The sequence below is a fragment of the Coturnix japonica genome, chromosome Z, assembly GCF_001577835.2.
Source record: "Coturnix japonica isolate 7356 chromosome Z, Coturnix japonica 2.1, whole genome shotgun sequence".
In the NCBI taxonomy this organism is placed as follows: domain Eukaryota; kingdom Metazoa; phylum Chordata; class Aves; order Galliformes; family Phasianidae; genus Coturnix; species Coturnix japonica.
The window spans coordinates 26,649,257-26,668,844 of NC_029547.1; the positions used below are offsets into that span (position 1 = coordinate 26,649,257).

The 19,588-nt window shown below is 33.7% G+C and overlaps 1 protein-coding gene and 1 long non-coding RNA gene across 43 annotated transcripts in view; one reads left to right on the forward strand and one right to left on the reverse strand.

The window, feature by feature from the left end:
• PTPRD (protein tyrosine phosphatase receptor type D) overlaps positions 1–19,588 on the reverse strand; it is a 1,051,440-nt gene that overhangs the window by 730,526 nt on the left and 301,326 nt on the right. The gene's annotated exons all lie outside the window — the stretch shown is intronic.
• Positions 3,779–5,809, forward strand: LOC107306130. The gene is made up of 3 exons (XR_004305715.1): positions 3,779–4,169; positions 4,540–4,656; positions 5,121–5,809. It is a non-coding gene; the product is annotated as an uncharacterized LOC107306130 (long non-coding RNA).

Sequence of the window (19,588 nt, forward strand, 5' to 3'; positions counted from 1 at the left end):
TTTTTTTTTTTTTTACTTTGATAAATTTGAGGTATCTTATTATAAAATCATTCTACATGCCTGACTTACATGACAATGGACATACTACTTTCCAGAAAAGAAAACATATAGGCAAAGAAAAATGAACAAATAAATAAAATCCAAAAACAATAAAACAAAATCCCCATATAATTAAACTATTTTGTTCCTCCTACAAGCATAAATATCCCACTACTGAGCAAAAATGATTACTATGCTAATGAGGGTGCACTAGATTCTTCAGGATTTGTAAACTTGTTCAGAATCCTCAGCCACTGCTCAGCCAACAGACAGACAAGAAAACACTGATTTCTCTTTACCAAAAGGCCAAGACACTGTTAAGTGTGGGAAAGGCATTTTGATGAGTTCTAAGTGTCTTGAAAGTTAGAGCTCTGAGTGAGAAGTTAATTTCAAGGTCACAGCTTGGAGAGGAAAGAAAGTTGGAAGGAGTTCACTAAGACAGGCAATTTTTGAGTAATTATGTTACTTTCCTTCATTGAAGGGGTCATCATCATTTATTTGTCTAAAAAGACTGTTGACTGAACTAGCTGCTTTGAACAATAACCACCTGCACAGTTCTTAACCAAGTGTTGACAGCTGTAGCTTTAGTAGAATTACATTTTTGAGGAAGATTTGCTGATTCTGTTTACTTGGCTTACACTATATATTCTTGCTGCTTTAAAGGGGCAAAAATTGATTTTTATTTTGAATTTTTACATCAGTCTTTCTTTGAAGGTGGCCAACAGCAAATAAATCACTTATAATGGTGCATAAAGTACTGTAATTACAATCTTCCCAAAACAAATCTGCACTACATGTAAAGATTTCTGTGTGAAATGAAATTACTCGTTTCTACAGGGCCTTTGCAGTACTTGGTCATATTTCAATAGATATATTTATTTCATTACTCAATTCAACTGAATACAGTCACCTGTGTTAATCTGTCCTCTCATAATTTTCACAATAAGTATTCTTTGAAGAATATTTGGAAATATTATATCCCTCTGGAGTGTCTCTTAAAAGTAAATAAATTACTTAAGTTTATAAAAAGGGCATATACATGTACTTTCTACTAGGCAGAATATAATAGAGCAACAGAAATAGAATTATGAAAAAAATAATAAAACAAGATTTTTAATGTTCCCACTTTTAAAAACATATCTCCCATCAACGAACATTAGCAACATTTTGTTTCTGGTGATTTTACTTGATTACAGTGTTTATTTACAGATGACGAATAGTAAATTTTACTGATTTTTACATGTAAAATTTCAGTAAATGAAAAAGTTCAGTCCAATAAGTCAGGGCTTTTCTAGACACTATGAAGCATTTATAATAAACCACATACAAGATTTACAAGTCCATGGGCTTATCTGTAACTGCTGTTAAATTTGTCTCTCTCCACTGTATTTAATACAGAATCATGTGATGTTCTCACAGAGGTAAATTCAAAGCTTGTCTATAAACGATATCTTAAAAAATGCATAGTTTTACATTTGGGGGAGAAAGATGAGAAAAATGCTTCACATTAATTGAAATGTTCTCTCCTAGTTAATTCTCTACTAAATCGCAAGCTTTTTTAAGGCTTGCTACATTATTTGTATGAAAATCATAAGAACTAAAGAACTCTTAGAGTGACAGTCACAGACACTTGGATAGCAAGCATTTGTATAATGTAAACACATTGTTTGTGGTGATCTGTAGATTTATCCTGTTTGTGTTAATTTGCATGCCAGTGGGTATATATCAGAATATTTTGTGTATTTCATTTCTTCATAAGATTCACAGTCCAACATAGCACTATTTATTTTATGGAGACAATTTTATTTTCTGCCGTGGATAATCATTATTGGTTAACTCTTTGTGGTGCTCATGTAAATTAATTATTTCATTTTGGATGGCTCAGAAACAGAATAGAAACATCTACCTGTAGGAGGCTGCCCTTGCTTCTGGCAGAGGAGATAGCTTACTCCATTAATGAGATAAGTAAGATTCTAACATTTGTTAGCAAATGCATGAGAAGTTCATAATTTTTTATCTGTAACACTATGCTAGAAAAATGCACTGTGTGATACCATAGAAAAGCACAGGTATAGTAGATACATACACACTGTAAACATAGGGCAGTGCCTGCTCCCGACCACGTTTGATGTAATCAAGAACAGAATTGAACTGAAATCTATTCAACTGGAATTCTCTAAAGAAAAAAATACAGAAGAACTGGAAGATGTAATGTTGTGGCTAAATTCTTAAATATTCTCATTAAAATATTTCAGCCATATTACAGGTAATTGAATATATAAAATTCTGAGAATCTACTGATCTACTTAATCTATCTCAAATTGCAAGGAAATATTCCTAACCATTAAAATTCTCTCCATCGTGAAAACAAAACTGTAGCAGTAAGTTAGCATAAGAAAACACTGTGTTTTTGACAGCTCAATATATGAGATGCATTAGTTAGCATATTTTTTGGCATCTACTTTTAATAATAAAGTAAGTAGAAAGTGAAGGGTACTTTTACTGCTTAATCTGAAGAGAAACTGATACAATAAAAAAGATAGCATGCACATTGTTGGGGAAAAAAATATAAAAATAAATAAAAATTTAAAAAAAGTAAAGAAAGTGGGAGATAAAACAAGCTGTATCAGCCACAATTGCCTATGTTTCTTAGGAAGCCTTTAAATCTAAATACCCTAGCAGAAGTTCACACTGATGAACGAGCAGAAGCAGTAGGTTAACATAGCAACACTTTAATAACAGTTCAAGGGAGGTCAGGTACCCTGGAGGTGACTTTTGGTTAGAGCTTTATGGACTGAATGCTGTGTGTATTCCCAAGGGAGTTCCCTAGTAGCTGTTTAAGAAGTGTCCTTGAAGTGTGTGATACATTTTACCTACTTAGGGAAAGGAGCAGTCCTGAAAATACGATCAGAAAAAAAAAATAATAATAATAATGTGCTGTGATAGAGCATAATATAATAAAACAAATACAGATTAAGTATGTTTGGTAAAGTACATGATAAAATTTGGTAAGAGCATGAACCCATTCTTCAAGCCTCATTCTTCAAGGTTTAGCTTTTCAAATACTTGGTAATTTGCTTTTTTGCAAGCAGTGCACTCTTGTCTTCTTTATGCTTCTAAATTGTGATATTAAAAATAAATAAATAATTCATTATGAATGTACATTGAAATTTACACAACAGTTTTGTTTTAAATACATATTTTCTTCTTCTGTAAAGGTAGAAGGTATGTAATATTATTTTTCATTCTCACGTGATAAATCACATTTTTAAAGATTTTACAGAAAATGGGGCATTTAATACAGCTTTGTCCCTGATGTTTGAAACATGCAAGAAGAAAAGATCAGCCAACCAACCAAACATCAGCAACACTCATTCTTCTTAATTTGCAAATTTGAAAAATTATACAGTCTATATAATTCTTCCCCCCACCCTCCTTTCCCCCTCCCTTGTTGAGCACCATCTGCAGTATTTCAAGCATTGAAAATGACTTTTAGTGCCATAGGAGGACTTACATAACTTGTGTTGAATTTCCCTGAGAGTACTACAAATGGCTTATCTGAACATCTGATCAAGTTAATTCTTACAGTCTTATAAGTCTGGCATCACCGGGAAAAATCCCTAATGTTATTGTGGTTTCATAGTAGTTCACAGAATCATAGATAAAAAGAATCATGGAATGTCTTACATCAGAATGGATCTTGAAGATCATCTAGTTCCAACCCTTCTGCCATGGGCAGGGTTGCTCCCACACTGCTCAGGGTTCCAACAAATGTGATCTTGAACAGCTCCAGGAATGAGCTACTCACTTCTCTGAGCAGCCTGTGCCAATGCCTCTCAGTAAAGAATTTCTTCCTAAGATCAAGCCTTAATAACTTAAATCTTCCATCTTTTGGTTTAAAGACAAATCCTCTTGCCCTATCACTATCTGCCCATGTAAAAAGACAGTTCCTCTCCTGATTATAAAATCCCTTCACATACTGGAAGTCCACAGTGAGGTCACCCTAGAGCTTTTCCATCTCCAAGTCCAGCTGCCTCAAACTTAAGTTAAAAGGGAAAGGGGAAGAAAGAGAGAAAGAGAGAAAGAGAGAAAGAGAAAGAAGGAAGGAAGAAAGGAAAGAAGGGAGAGAGGTAGGGATGGAGGAAAATTTTAAAACACATTTGGTCTAATATTTCTATCAAAAAAATCTAAATCTATTCTTTATCCTGGCTTGTCTACTATGGAGTCACTTCTCAAAAGGCAAAGTCATAAATCTAACAGATATGCACTACTCATTAGCTTCCCATGTGGATACATTCTTGCAGCAATGAGCCAGATCTGCTGTAGTAAAATGAGTATCTACCTATACTTTGTAATCAACATGCTCACCTGTCTTTTGAGTTTTTGTGAATTGTCTTGCACTTTTTAAAGGATAGTAACAATCATTTGGATAATCCCTGAGATTTAGCTGACAGACACTGATATAGACATTGCTTTCCATTTATTTCTTCTCATCTCTAGGGAGTTTCCTGCTGTCTATAGAATATTAATATCTTCTTAAACAAGATTATTACCTGAGGTTGTGAAAACACTTCTCTATTATCCTAGCAGGACACAAGTTTAAGTCTTAAACAGACTGTATCCTTTATATGTGAAATACATTTATGTGCTGTGGAATTTAGATTAAAAAAAAATTCTCTTCTTGAACTGGAAGGTACTACACTTTTCTGTGCTAAATAGAGAATGAGTATATTAATTGATTAAGTCTCTTGCATGGTAAAAAGAGTGAATAGTATGATAAGACTCTTGAAGAGAAACAGGGATCATCCTATAGCAAAAACAAGCAAAAAAAGTTGATGCATATGCTAAATATTTGCATTGTGCTTATAATAATTCAATTTAATTAGCAGTTGTTCATTCTGCTTTCAAGTAGAGCTATACGTTAGCAATGATAACAGTTACGTTAATGTAAATGATATTGATATTGATATGACTATAACAACTCAGATAATTTATTCAGTAACTGAAACTTCTTTTTCCAGTATTTACATTGAAGCCAGTCTTTCTCTTGCCTTAACTGTACACCTCTCTACACTTTAAAGAACAGAATCATGAATACAAAGTTCTTGGTGATAATAGGGATTAGAATTCATGTAAGATGCTTATTATATTCGCATTGTTTGACAACATCCACAACACAGAAGACATGAAATATTTTATGAAACTCTCTGAATGTGAGTGTTTAATAACTGCTGGTCTACTTAAAGTGTTTAATAACTGCTGGTTTTTAGGTTATGAAAAAGTTATATACAACGTAGGAATTTGTCATGGAAAATACATTGTTGGAACACAAAATAATTGTGTTATATACAATTAAGCTGAGCAGCACCTGGTGATACATTCACACTGACAAAAAAATAATACTATTCAACGTTTTATTACATATTCATAGAAAATAAGCAGGAGACAAACAAGCTTAATCATCAAATTGGGTTCTCCCACTTCAAGCCAATTCACCAGACTCTGTTACTTAAATCTACACCAAAGCTTGTATGAATTGGCTCACTACTACATTGCCAAACATTTAAATTGATGTATTGCTTGACTGTAAAATGGGAATAACGTAGCCATTAGAAGAGATTGAATTAAGGTCTAAGTGGTCTAGTGAGCTACGAGTGTCATTTTCAGCACATAAGTAAGAACTGTGCAAAGCAAAACACTTTGAATAAGTTCTTTAGTACTTAACCTGTATGTAGTTTATTATGATGAAACTGAGAATATTAATTAAATTGAATTAACTGATATGAACTTTTCCCTTTTCACTTTTTCTTTTTTTCTTTTTTTCTTTCTTTTTTTTTTTTTTAAACTTTATGTCTAAGTGGTACAAAACAGTTACATTTGAAGTGCTAAAACAGAATTATTAGAAAACACTACACAATTTTATAATCTATTTCTCCTAATATATTCCCTGTGAAAACATATCCTTAGCACTGGTTTTATTTATAATGCACCTGTTTTTCCATTTTATCAGGGTACGACAGAATGGTTTCTCATTGATGCATATTCTTCAGTCAGCAAGTATGATGGCATAATATAATTTGTTGATTTTCAATTAATTAAAATTGTTCTGGAAAAGGATGAACCTTGCATTTCCTACATTGTTTAAAGAAAGTTTGCTCCTACTCATGTCATTTGCAGTAGATCCCAGAATCACACAAGGCAACTGTGAAGGCACAGTGCAAGGAGGACTGTGTAAGGAATATGTATGCCTCTGTATGATATCAACCCCATAGAGTTTGAGAAAAGCACATAACTTCAGACTTCAGACATAAATGCCTCATGGAAGCATTTTAAAATGTTCAGGTAATTGCAGGTTATATGAGAATGAGTGATTCAGGAGAAAAGATCAATAAAGAAGCTGAGGACTGATGATATTTAATAATGTTTTGTTTTAGTTTCTCTAATATCTGCTAGCAAATTTGAAAAATTCTCTCTAATCTCTAAAATAAGCTAGCATAAAAGTAATGTATTCACCGAAGTGACTTTATTTCATCTGAAAAGAACTTTTGCAGATAACAAAAAACAAGCAAACAAGCAAACAAACAAATAAACAACAACAAAAAAAACCCACAGAACAAAACAAAACCTAATCGGAAGATATTTTAAAGCAGAAAGTTATGTTCTCTAATAGCATCCAAATATGTCTCCAGTGGAAGAAGCTATACCAAGTACAAGGGTTAAACTTAACTTAGCCATAGAAAAGCAGGCAAGCAACCGTAACCAAACAAGCGGAAGATGTTATCATCAGAATTTAAAACTCAATTGTTTTGAAAGTTTTGGAAAAAAACTCTGATCACTACTAGCATATGGCGAGTACCCACAAGCACAGAATATCAGTGATTCTCTTCAATGCTTTTTCAAGTATAGAAACTATATAAAACATTCATGTATTTTCATACATATTTATAAACAGGTTATCTACTTTTCACAGTAATAATTTAGGCTACAAGGGTAAAATCAACTTCACAGTACTTTCCTCTCTTCTGCAGTCTTTTCCAAATGAAAAGACACACCTTTACAAATGAAAATGACTGAAAACTGTACTGTCAAGCTTACTGGTGTGCATGAATACATAAAAAGCATGTACTTGCTTAAATATACTAAGCTTTTTCAGTCAATCATAGACTTCAGTAATCAACTGATTTTACACATGTCTAAGATGATGAAGACATTCAAGAAAAAACAGGTATAATGCAGAAAGAAACTGTTGTAGCTAGGGTCAGACTCCTCTCTTTGGGCTTCCTGTGCTTAAGTGATATTTTCTAAAATAGTATGAAAATAAATAAGTACATAGAGTAGTATTATTACTGTTTGTAAGTATGTGTTCATTTCAGATCCCTAGGAGAAGCACATTATTTTCATGACTTTTATAGGTACTTTCTTGTGACAATCTTATTTCATGGACGTGAACATCACTTATTACTGCAAACAGTTTCTGTGGCAAGATATCACTTTAAGCAGATGCTATTTAGTGCTTAAGCAGCTATTGAAAGCAGACATGAATATCAACATTTCCATAGATCAAGTAGTCAAGACTGTTTATTGAAATTGCAAAATTAAGACCTTATTCCTAATTTTTTTTTCTTTTTTTTTTTTTTTTTTTTTTTTTTTTTTTCCTCTTTCACAAGTCAGATTACAGTTTGAGATTCTTTTTTGACTAAGTTGAGAGACCTTAGAATCCACAAATTAGCTGAACTTGATAAGCACCTTGTGTTTGTTGATGCCGTTTTACTGCTTTGGGAACATATTAGTTCTTCTAGAAAAATTCAGAAATCTATAGATACTATGATTCCATCTCAACCTACTGACATTTATACACAGAATTTTTACTTTCACAGATAGAAACTACCTGAAATATAATGCTTGGCTGAACAGATCACTGACTCAGTAACCATTACATGTATTATATAGTGGGTCTTGGAAACAAACTCATAAAGACTAAAGTATTTTATTTAAAGTGTTGTAACTTCAAAGGATGGCTGTTGGAGTTTTTCAGTGACACAGTAGCATTTTATCAGAAGAATAATATTACAGATCCTTTAAATAAGTAAACATGAAAACTATAAATACATAAAAGTTTCTAGGAAACTCACAGGTCATATAGGCTTTTGCTGTTATTCTCCTCTTTAATGTATGAGAAGAATTCAAACTACACAAAATATCTTTCAGGTTTAGCTGTTATTTTCCAAATATAAGGAAGATTAGGAAGACTGTCCTTTACATATCGAAAAGATTTATGACTAAAGCTCTTATTCTGCACTCTGACTTTGTCTGCTCTCTTTCCAGTGCTGCTAAAGAATCATATTACTGACTGGTTTATACAATGGGAATTTAAAGACGGACTTTTCCCTTTGTGTACACATAATTCTCAGTGAAATCAAAGATGACATGTAAGAAATACAGGATTAAGTCCTTTTGTTTTCTGAAATCTAGTTAAAAGAATCTGGAATTACATAGTGTTATCCTACATGTCTCCTGTGGTTCAGTTCTCAAAGAACACAAGAAGCATGACATGATATGTCATGAAAACTTCTTTTAAAATATATGATTTTAATATTTTACATCCACAAAGCACTGTGAATAGAAAATGATTAAACTCGAATTGAGGAAAATCTAGGAGCAAATGTAGCATGTGTCAGATTAGCAGAATATATAATGTAGGAGCAAGGAAGCCATGTTGCAATTCATTATAAATACTTTGTGAGATGTTTATCATACTTATACTCTGATATCTGTTCATTTTTAAAATTATTCTCTCTCCAAATCATTTGTTCTCCATTGTGTGTTAATTCATTGTAGTTCTGTCAGTGTATCTTTATGAAAACCACTAAGAAGTTCAAAAGCATGCTATCACGTACTATAGTACTGCTAAGCTGGAACAACTGTCTTCAATTGCTATTTAATTATATTAAGATGTAACCCTATATTTTACTTTTCCACATGTTTGTTTGTTTGTTTATTTCTTATGGGAAAAAAAAATCTTTACTGACTTGAGAGATTCTACACTTAGAATTTTGTATTGGGTTTATGTGGCAAAGTTGTGGTAGTCAGATGCCTGGAGGGGTGGCTTCTGTGAGGAATTCAGAAGTTGCTTCAGGTGAGAACAGAGCCAAATCCAGATAACTCAAAAGGGAGATGGCATGACATAAGCCGGAGAATAATGCACGTTGAACATCTGAGAAAACATATTTAAGAAAATGTAAAAACTGATGCACAGGATAGCTATTGGATCTGTCATGAGTGAGATCAACCCCCTTCTTTCTGGTATTTGAAGAGAACAATAAGGTCTCCCTTCAGCCTCCTCTTCCCTAGACTAAACGGACCCAGTTCCTTCAGTCTCTCCTCATAGGGCATATTCTCCAAGCCCTTCACAAGCCTCACTGCCCTTCCCCGGACCTGCTCCAGTGTCTCCATGTCCTTTTTGTAATGAAGTGCCCAAAACTCAACACAGTACTCAAGGTCAGGCCTCACCAATGCCAAGTACAGGGGTAGGATGACTTCTGTAGTCCTGCTCACCACACCATTCTTGACACAAGCTGGGATGCCATTGGCCTTCTTGGCCACCTGGGCACACTGCTGGATCATATTCAGCCAACTGTCCACCAGTACCCCATGGTCCTTTTCCATAAGGCAGCTTTCCAGCCACTCCTCCCCAAGCCTGTAGGGTTGTCTGGGACTGATGTGATCAAAATGCAGGACCTGACACTTCGCTCTACTGAAACTCATGAAGTTTACTTTGGCCCATTGATCCAGTCTATCCAGGTCCCTCTGTAGTACATTTCTTCCCTCAGGCAGATCAACACTCCCCCCCAACTTGGTGTCATCTGCAAACTTACTGAGGGTGCACTCAATCCCCTCATCAAGATCATCGATAAAGGTGTTAAACAGGAGTGACCCCAGTACTGCGCCCTGGGGGACACTACTCGTGACTAGCTGCCAACTGGATTTAACTCCATTGATCACAATTCATTGGTCCTGGCTATCCATCCAGTGTTTCACCCAGCAGAATGTATGCCCACCCAACATGTGGCCAGCCAGCTTCTCCACAAGAATGCTGTGGGAGACAGTGCCAAAGGCTTGTTTTTTTGGTTTTTTTGTGTGTTTTTTTGTGTTTTTTTGTGTTTTTTGTTTTTTTGGTTTTTTTTTCTCTTTGAACACCAGTAACATAAATGCATGCAATAATTTCCTTATCCATTTAAAGATCCAGGAAAACCCACAATTTCCTTTCTTTCAGCTTGCTACAGACTGAGATAGTCAATTTGTTCAACACTGTCTATTTTAGTATAATTTCACTGGCTTTACTGGGGAAGTCATCTTTGAATTTCTGTCACTGGGAGATGTCTGCCTGTGATATACAATATAACTTCTTTGAAACCTCATCAGAAAGTATATTTCTGTGCCAGATAGATCTTCGAATTCCTTTATCTTTCACTTTGCATTCAGCACTTAGAAATTTTTAAGAATACATCTTCTAAATAAAGTTTACATATAATAAAATACTTAATTTTTGTACCTTGTATTTTTTTTCTTATTTCAAATGCACGTCACTGGGAAAAAGCACATAATACTCAAATAATAGCAATTAAACCAAGATTTCATAACCTAGACTTTCTTCCTGGACCAAAGCTAATTGGTGATACTTGGAAGCTGCTTTATACTGCATATTCAGAGAGGGTATGCCATTTTTAGAAATCATTTCAGCAGATACAGCTTTATAGATTGATCTCATGCAGTGTAGTCTCAGAAATTTCTACAATGCTAAGATATAAAAATTAGTATGAGTAAGTTACTATGATTTTTAAAGCACTGACGTTCTGTCAAAATGTCAACATAGTTGGAAAATGTTCTTGCAAGTAATATTGAATCCTCAGAAAAATGAATTTATAGAAAGTTTACTACTATTCTATCTTTCAGTAACTATTTTTTTCCATTTTTTTTTGATATTTAAGAAAATCTAGTCGAAAGTTCTAGTGAGATTTTTTCTCCAGTGCTATCTTTTCTCCTGGTGCCATACTGTGGCTTTGTTGCTACATTGCAGCTAATGTGGAAATGTGACACCAGTGAATAACAGAATAATAAATACAACTACAGAATCACAGAGTTGTAGGGGTTGGAAAGGACCTCTAGAGATCACCAAGTCCAAATAATAATAGAAAATAATAAACAATAATAAAGAGAAAACAGATTCGTTTTTCTTCAAGCAGGGTATAAGTGTACTAAGATAACAAAATATAAAATAAAAGTGTGTTTTACGGTACCATTATGACAAAGATTTCACCAAAGGATTAAAGTTTAAAATAATAATAATAATAATAATAATTTTATAGGATTTTAATAATACAAATTTTCTTTTGTTATAGAATTCTGTCCCTGAAATGAACCCTTTCTGGATACTGAAAAATGTGAAACATTCTCTCATATTTTCATAATATTTAAGGCATTGGATATCAAGAAATCAAGTGGTTCTTGGGTTTGAGGGGAGACGGACAGGTGTGAAAAGAATGGAAATTTTCTACTCCATAACCTTGGAGATTCTTTTATTTATTTTGTAGCTTTTTAGCTGAATAGCTCTGAGCTTTTCAACTTCCCCCGCTCTTACCCTAATAGTGTTATTGAATAAAAACAAAACCAAACGAAAAAGCAATCTATTTCAACTTTCAGTTCCTTATTACTCTACGGAAACTGCACCTTTATGTAAAGGCACATTCAATATATTTACCATTTCAAATAAATAAATAAATAAATAAATAGGAAAAAGAAGGAAAGAAAAAGAAAAAGAATTACTATAGTACACCAAACTAGATGTGGTAGTTTTCTCTGACTGTGTGGTAAATGAATGTCTAAAGTTATGGATGAGAATCTAAATCATGCTTGTTGGCTACAAACAGGAGAGATTAGCAACTTGTCACCCAGTTATGTTTTTCAACAATGTTCCTTTGTAAGTATTCCACAGTGCCTACCATATTTCTTCATTTAAGGATTAAAAATTATAAGAAGAATTATTTTGAAATATTTTGGTAAAATCAGGTAAATGCTCATAGGGAAAAAAAAAAAAAAAAAAAAAAAAATCCAAAACATTTCTGGAAAAGAAACTGTGAAGTTAGGGAAAAAAAAAAAAAAAAAGAAAAAGAAAAAAAAAGAAAAAGGAGAAAAAAAGAGCTTCATACANAAAAAGAAAAAAAAAGAAAAAGGAGAAAAAAAGAGCTTCATACATGTTAGTTTCATGCATGTTAGTTATCCTTTTTATAAAAAAAAAAAAAAAAGGAAAAAAAAAGTAATAGTAATTGTTTTCACAATAGAACTTATTTATTTAGGATTTTTTTTTTTTTTTAAATACCTACAACAATGTAAATATTTATCTCAGAGACATAATCAGACACATATTTGCACAATTTTTAACATATGTTTTATACTTGGGGCATTTTTTTATGTACAAATTTGCAATGTTTATTTGCAGGTGAAGAGCAGCTCACATCTTTACTGTACATTTAACACAATCAGATCAACTGCATTCAATGATTGTGAACAGCATTCTCAGTTACTTTAGAATTAAGTCAAACTTCATGAAATATTACTGTAAAAATTACCTCTTGTTTAGAGAAGTATATGTGCCTTAATGTTATATCACTAACAACATCCTTTGTTCAGCTTAACATATCTTTTTTTTCCTTTCCACAGCCCTTTCATCATCTTAAAATATATCACAATTATATCTATTTTTTATCAGAATTTTGATTTTGAAATTTCCACACCTTACACACAATTTGATAAAGAGTGCACAGTTATCACTACTTTTAATTCTCTAATTCTTCACCTACTGTATAGTAAGAAAAACTGTTTAAGTGAATTGTATACTTTCTTGAAAACACAGCCCTAATTTGTTAGGAGCTCCCTCTAAAATAAACTATGTTTATTCTTCTTTCCCACAGACAATTAATAGTAGTCTACACCAGAGGGCAAATGTTTCTAGAGACCTCATGATAAAAAAGCAAATATTATCCAGTATCAATAAATTGATTGTTTTGGGAAAAAAAAGAAAAGAAAAAAAAAAAGAAAAAATAATCATCATGGACTGTATCTCTAGCTTGCATAATTTTTCTGTATCCTCATTCTCATACATATATATGTCTTCCCCAAAGGCCAGTGAAGGACAGTTCACCACAGGCTCTCATGACTGACGGATTTAAAACATGAGAATGGTACTGATTGTATATATGTAAGTATGAGAGCCAGTGTTATGTGGACAATAAATAATGCAAGTATTAGGAATTACGCAGTTTAACTATCTTTATTCAGTATTTTTGAATTTTCAAATTAAAAACTTATTCAAAAACTTTATTTTACAAAAAATATTAAATTGGTCTATATAGCAGAATATAAACTGTTGAAGCGACAATTGCAAAAAACGTAAAAAATCTGTTAATGCTTTCTGAATTTTGATTTTTTAAAACTTATAGCATTTTGATTTGCAGTCCCACTTTATGAGAAAAATAATACAAAATCATATGTTTTTTTCTTGAAAACTTAATTTCTGATCTTTCCTACTACAACGGAAAGGGAATCTAGCTTTGCTGTTGTTTTTAAAAATCACTTCAATATAAACAAATAGTGATTGAAAGTATTCGCACTGTATTTTCATTATATGTTATATTTTTAGTATATGAATTTAATCCCTAATAAGTTTGTTCATATCAAACAAAATATCTTGACAGTAAATATTTTTTCATATTTCTTGGTGAGCAGTTCCAGCTCCCAATAGCTAAATACAGAGCTTGTCTCAACACCGGATTCTTACTGAAAGCATGATACAAATACAGATCCAAATGGAGTAGATATATAACTTCCTAGTAGTGTCTGATACTTCATGTTATTTTATGTAATTAGTGGAGAAAAATATTCTCCAAAACCAGCGGATTTTGGAAATGTTTGTTCCTTTGCTTTTTATTACAGAATGACAATAGAGCTCTAGTTATTGTGAAGCTTCATTATACATTGATATTTCTTATCTTTTAAAATTGCTACAAAACATGTAGCAACAACTGCAGTTATCTCTCTGAAATTAAATAATGATAGGAATTATTTTGTAACTGTACATATGATTTTATTTCAAAATGATTTAATGGCAAACTGGAACATAGGGGAAAAAATAAATAAAGAAAGAAATTATAAGGCAAAAGTCAAACTTCTCCACATCATAGAATACAAAAGGAGTATTGTGGCATTCACCAGTGATACTGTTGATTAATTCTTGCTTCTTTAGTAGTTTTTGAAGAGAAATTAACTCTCTGCCCCGCCACTAAATCTGATATTTACCACTAGGTCAGTATCTATCATAATTAAAATATTTGAGGATAACTTATATAAAATGTGAATGTGATGAAAATTCAACAATTAGAATTGTTGAAACTAGGTGATTTTTAAGGTTTCTTCCAACCCAGGCTGTTCTATAGTTTATGATTTGGAGGAGACTAACAAAGATCATGAAATCCAATTTCCTGATTATTTAAGGGCTAATTGAAAGTACACCGCAGAAGCCATTATCCAAACACTTCTTGAGCAATGACAGGCATCATGCATTAACCATCTCTTTAGGTGAATAATGGGAATATTTTTTATCCCTTCACAAAATTAAACCACAAACTTAATCAGATTTGCGCAATAGGTTCTTCATAGCATTGTCATAGACATGAAACCACGCACTGAAGGACTTTAGTTTGTTGATCTAACCCAAAGAATTGTCCCTGTAAATAAATTCCTTTCTACACTGTAAAAAATGTTTTAGCTTTTCCATTCTAGAAGACATTTTCATTTAGAGGAGGCTGTTTTACAGTTAAAGGACTAAATGTTCCCACTTTCTCACCTGAAATACCATAAGAAAATGTTTAGAGACCAGTTTAGAACCACTGCTTGTAAAGTTTTAAGAATTACATCATCTTCTTAAAAAGCAACAGCTGTTATTTTTTTTCTCAGTGGACCATCTGCAGTAGTGGACAGCCAGAATGAAGCAAGTTCTAAGAAAAGTGACTAAAGAATACATATTTTTTGAAGATTTACACATCCCTCTTACTATCCCTGTATGGTTCCACATGTCCTAACCATGAGCTAACAGCTACGAAAATTTTGAGTTCTTAGCTCAAATAGCTATGAACCTTTCAAGTTCAGCAGATTTGTAATCATGGAAGGATAGATGATCAATGTAAAAATATCTTTGATACATCTGATAAAATAGTTTCTATGATAAAATTGCATTTATTTGTAATTATTTCTGTGGTTTATTCTTTATTAATGTAGCATGGGAAGCAATTTAACTGGGATCTGGCTCAGCTGAGGCAACACTAGAATATAGTCTTGTTATTACAAAACAACATGGAACTGTTTTCATCCAAATGTTAGAAATACTTCCAAGTGAAATAAAAAGAAGTCTGTAGGAGACCGACATTCTTCTGGAGAATGAGAGACAGCCCCAGGGTTATTCAAAGGGAATATAAAGAATCACAGAGAAGATTAAATGCATTTTGTGCATACTAAGAAGAGAAACTACTCTCCTGGCATGGAACAGGCAAGCAAATATAAAAATCTGATGTACAGTTGCAGTTCCCGTAATTTGCTTTCCTGAATATTTCTTCTATGTGCAGCAGGATGTGCTATACAACATGGAGGGAAAAGAAATTAAAATAAAAAAAAAAAAGAGGGAAAAAAAACAAATAAATTATGGATGAAGAGCTGAACATGAGCCAGCAGTGTTCTCTTGCAGCTCAGAAGGCCAATGGTGTCTTTGGCTCCAATAGAAGAGGAGTGGAAAGCATAGAAGTGGACATAATTGTCCCTTTCTACTCTGCCTTTATGAGGCCCCATGTGGAGCACTGCATTCAGGTATGGGGCCCTCAATAAAAGAAGGATGTGGATCTGTTGGAGAGGGTTCAGAGGAGGGCCACAAAGATGGTCAGATGTCTGAAGTGCTTTCACTATCTAGACAGGCTGAGAGTGATGAGCTTGTTCAGTCAGGAGAAGATCTCATTGCAGCCTTGCATTATTTAAAAGGGGATTATAAACAGGAAGTGAATCAACTTTTTACTCTGATAGATAGTGATAGGACAAGGAGTAATAATTTTAAGCTCAAGGAGGGAAGGCTTCTTGAGTTAGATATCAGAGGGAAGCTCTTAATAGAGAGAGTGGTAAGAAGCTGGAACAGATTGCTAAGAGAGCCTGTGGATGCCCTATCCCTGGAGTTGTTCAAGTGCAGGTTAAATAGAGCCCTGGGCAACCTAGTCTAGTACCAGATCATAGAATCACAGAATCGCAAGTTTGGAAAGGACCTACAAGATCATCTAGTCCAACCACCCTCCAATCACCATTACTTATCATAGCTCCTCTTCCAGACACCTCTTGAACACTGACAGGGATGGTGACTCCAAAACATCTTTAGGCAGGCCATTCCAGTGTCTGACCACTCTCTGAGAGAAAAAGTTTTTCCTTATGTCTAATCTAAATCTCCCCTGGCACAACATGTGACCATTTTGTCGGGTCCTGTTTGTTGCCTGGGAGAAGAGGCCAAAGCCCTCCTCATCACAACCTCCCTTCAGGGAGTTGTAGTGCAATGAAGTCTTCCCTGAGCCTTCTCTTCTCCAGACTAAACAATCCCAATTCCCTCAGCCACTCCTCATGAGGCTTGTGCTCCAGACCCCTCACCAGTTTCCCTTCTCTGGACACGCTCCAAGGTGCTCAGTGCGTTTCTTGCAGTGAGGGGCCCAAAACTGAACATTGTACTTGAGGTGCAGCCTCACCAGTGCTGAGTACAGGGGGATGATTACCTCTCTGTTCGTGCTGTTAACGCTATTTCTAATGCAGACCAGGATGCTGTTGGCTGTCTTGGCCACCTGGGCAATCTGTGGGCTCATGTTCAGCCGAGCGTCAACCAACACCCCCAGGTCCCTTTCCTCTTCACAGTCATCCAGCCACTCAGCCCCAAGCCTATAGCGCTGCATGGAGTTACTGTGGCCAGAGTGCAGGACCGGGCACTCTGAACCTCATCCCATTCACCTCTGCCCAGCAATTCAACGTATCTAGATCCCTCTAAAGGGCCTCTCTACCCTCAGGCAGATTGACATGACCTCCCAACTTGGTGTTATGTCAGACTACCAGAATATTCTTGTACAATTATATGGACAGCATAGTCAAGGCATTGTGCAGACAGCTGCTAATATTTTTTATTGTTGTATGAATCTGAACATGCAATCCGATTGATTTGTTTGTTTTATAATATCCAACAAAATTCAACTCTATATACCCTAATCACTGAGGTTTTTTTTGTTTTTGTTTGTTTGGTTTTTTTTGTTTGTTTTTTGTTGTTTTGTTTTTTTGTTTTTTTGCTGTCTATTAACCTTTCAGTATACAGGATTGATGCTTTTCTATATTTCTCTTAAAATAACTATTCAATTTCTTGCATCACCCACAAAAACTTGTTAAAGAATAATTTATTTATTCTAAGTTTACAAAGTTTTGAACTTTCAGCTTATTACACATTAACAGCTGCAGAATGTTTGCAGAATGCAAACTACCTTGAGCTAAATTTACTTTAATTTTCTTTCTTAAAAAGATTGCGGACAGGTAATTATTAATTACTCAAAGCTGCTCTGAAGTTCTGAATTTTAAACTAATTGCTGCAACATAGACTAAGGCAAAGTTACACAAAAAATATAGTTGAAAGAAAGAAATATAGCACCGAATCAAGCAAAGAAATATGCATGGAATAGTGAAATAAGTATTAAAACAAAATGACAAAAAATATACAAATTAATAGGAGTTGTGAAACTTTTGTTTGTTTGTTTCTAAGAGAAAATACAAGTCACTAATGATGAGTTCAGCATTTTATATACTGTATTCTAGTGTAAGGTAAAACAAAATCAGTAAACTGCTGACAAAGATTAAAATTTCAGAGATGTTTATGCAATCAAAAAGCAAAAATTCCATTTCTAAAACTGAATTGGATAAAGCAAATATGTAAAATGTACTTGGCTGTCTAATAAGGCAGTCTTTACAAGTACTGTTAAAATGTCTTACTATCTAAAACTCTTTGGTTTTCTGGTGATAAAGACATAAATCGTGTCTTGATGTGGAGGAAATAAAAACACTATGCACACTTGAAAAATACATTCATGTTAGTGAATAGAAACAAATTATAAAATATTTCATTGTCGTTCTCATTGCTGTTCCTCTTAAAATCAATTTTTAATTTCATTTGCTAGCATACATAATGTAATGTGTCATTTAACATAATAAACCACACCCATTGAACAGAATAGAGTACAAAGTAACATAGAATACTGAAGCAAGACTGCTAATGAATTTGGACATCAAATTCCTTTATTTTTTTAAATGAAAATGAAATCTGAACATGAGTGCAATAATTAAGTCAGTAGAATCAGTTAACACTTCTGACTTCTGTGAAAATACAATCACAACAAGATTTTTCACAGAGTGATTTCTCTACAAATGGTTTTATTTTACTAAGTAGACTGCATACTAAACATGCGTTTTCAATATAATAATAATAATAATAACAACAATAACAATATAATAATAATAGAGCTCTTCTAAGTAAGAAAAGAAAAGCAAATAGAATGTGTAAATTTGTTTATTAATACCTAAATACATTTTTTTCTGTAAATTCAATTTATAAAATTTAGTTATTTTGTCTCAGACTAGTTCACTAATTTCATGTTCCCTAGATAGTGCTTCTATGCAATAGTACTAAGCAATGTCCGTCTCTTATTTCCATCAGCCCAATATAAGAAAGCTGCTCCTAAAGTAATGCCATGCTTATTATGTTGGCCCATGACATCAAAGGCAGATGCTGTGGGTATGGAAGCAGAGGCTGAAGATTCACATCAGTATTCCATTACATTTTGTTGCAGTGTGGAAGATGTCAGCAGAGGGCAGTCTAACAGAATGGTGTCTGTTGTGGAAGTGCATAGGAAGCAAAGATGTGTAACTGAATTCCTCTGTGAGGAAAAAAATTGCTTCCATTGACATTTCTTTACACCTATTGAATGTTTCTGGAGACCAAACTGTGGATGTGAGAACAGTGGGTGTGAGCAGAATGAGGAAATAGGTGATCCTTTTCAGCTGTGGCAACAGCAAGAGTGGAACACTTCTGCTGGTACAGATTTTTACAAACATGGAATGCAGTCCCTTGTTCACTGTTGGTGAAAATGCATTGCTAATAGTGCTGCCTATGTTGAAGAACAGTGTTTAGTAGCTGAGAACTCACTTTATCACATGATGGTATTGTGCTTTTTTATCTGTTTTATTTTACATTGAAACAAATTAGGTGCCTTACTTTTGGAGTGACCTATGTAATTATTAAAATGTAATTTTAACAACGTGCTTTGAAATGGCAAAATAGTGAAAGTAAGAACTTGACTCTGAGAATAATGTAATATATGAAAATATACCCAACGTGCAGAAAAGTAAAGTGAACTTGAATTCTGTACAAGGCTACTCCAAAGTG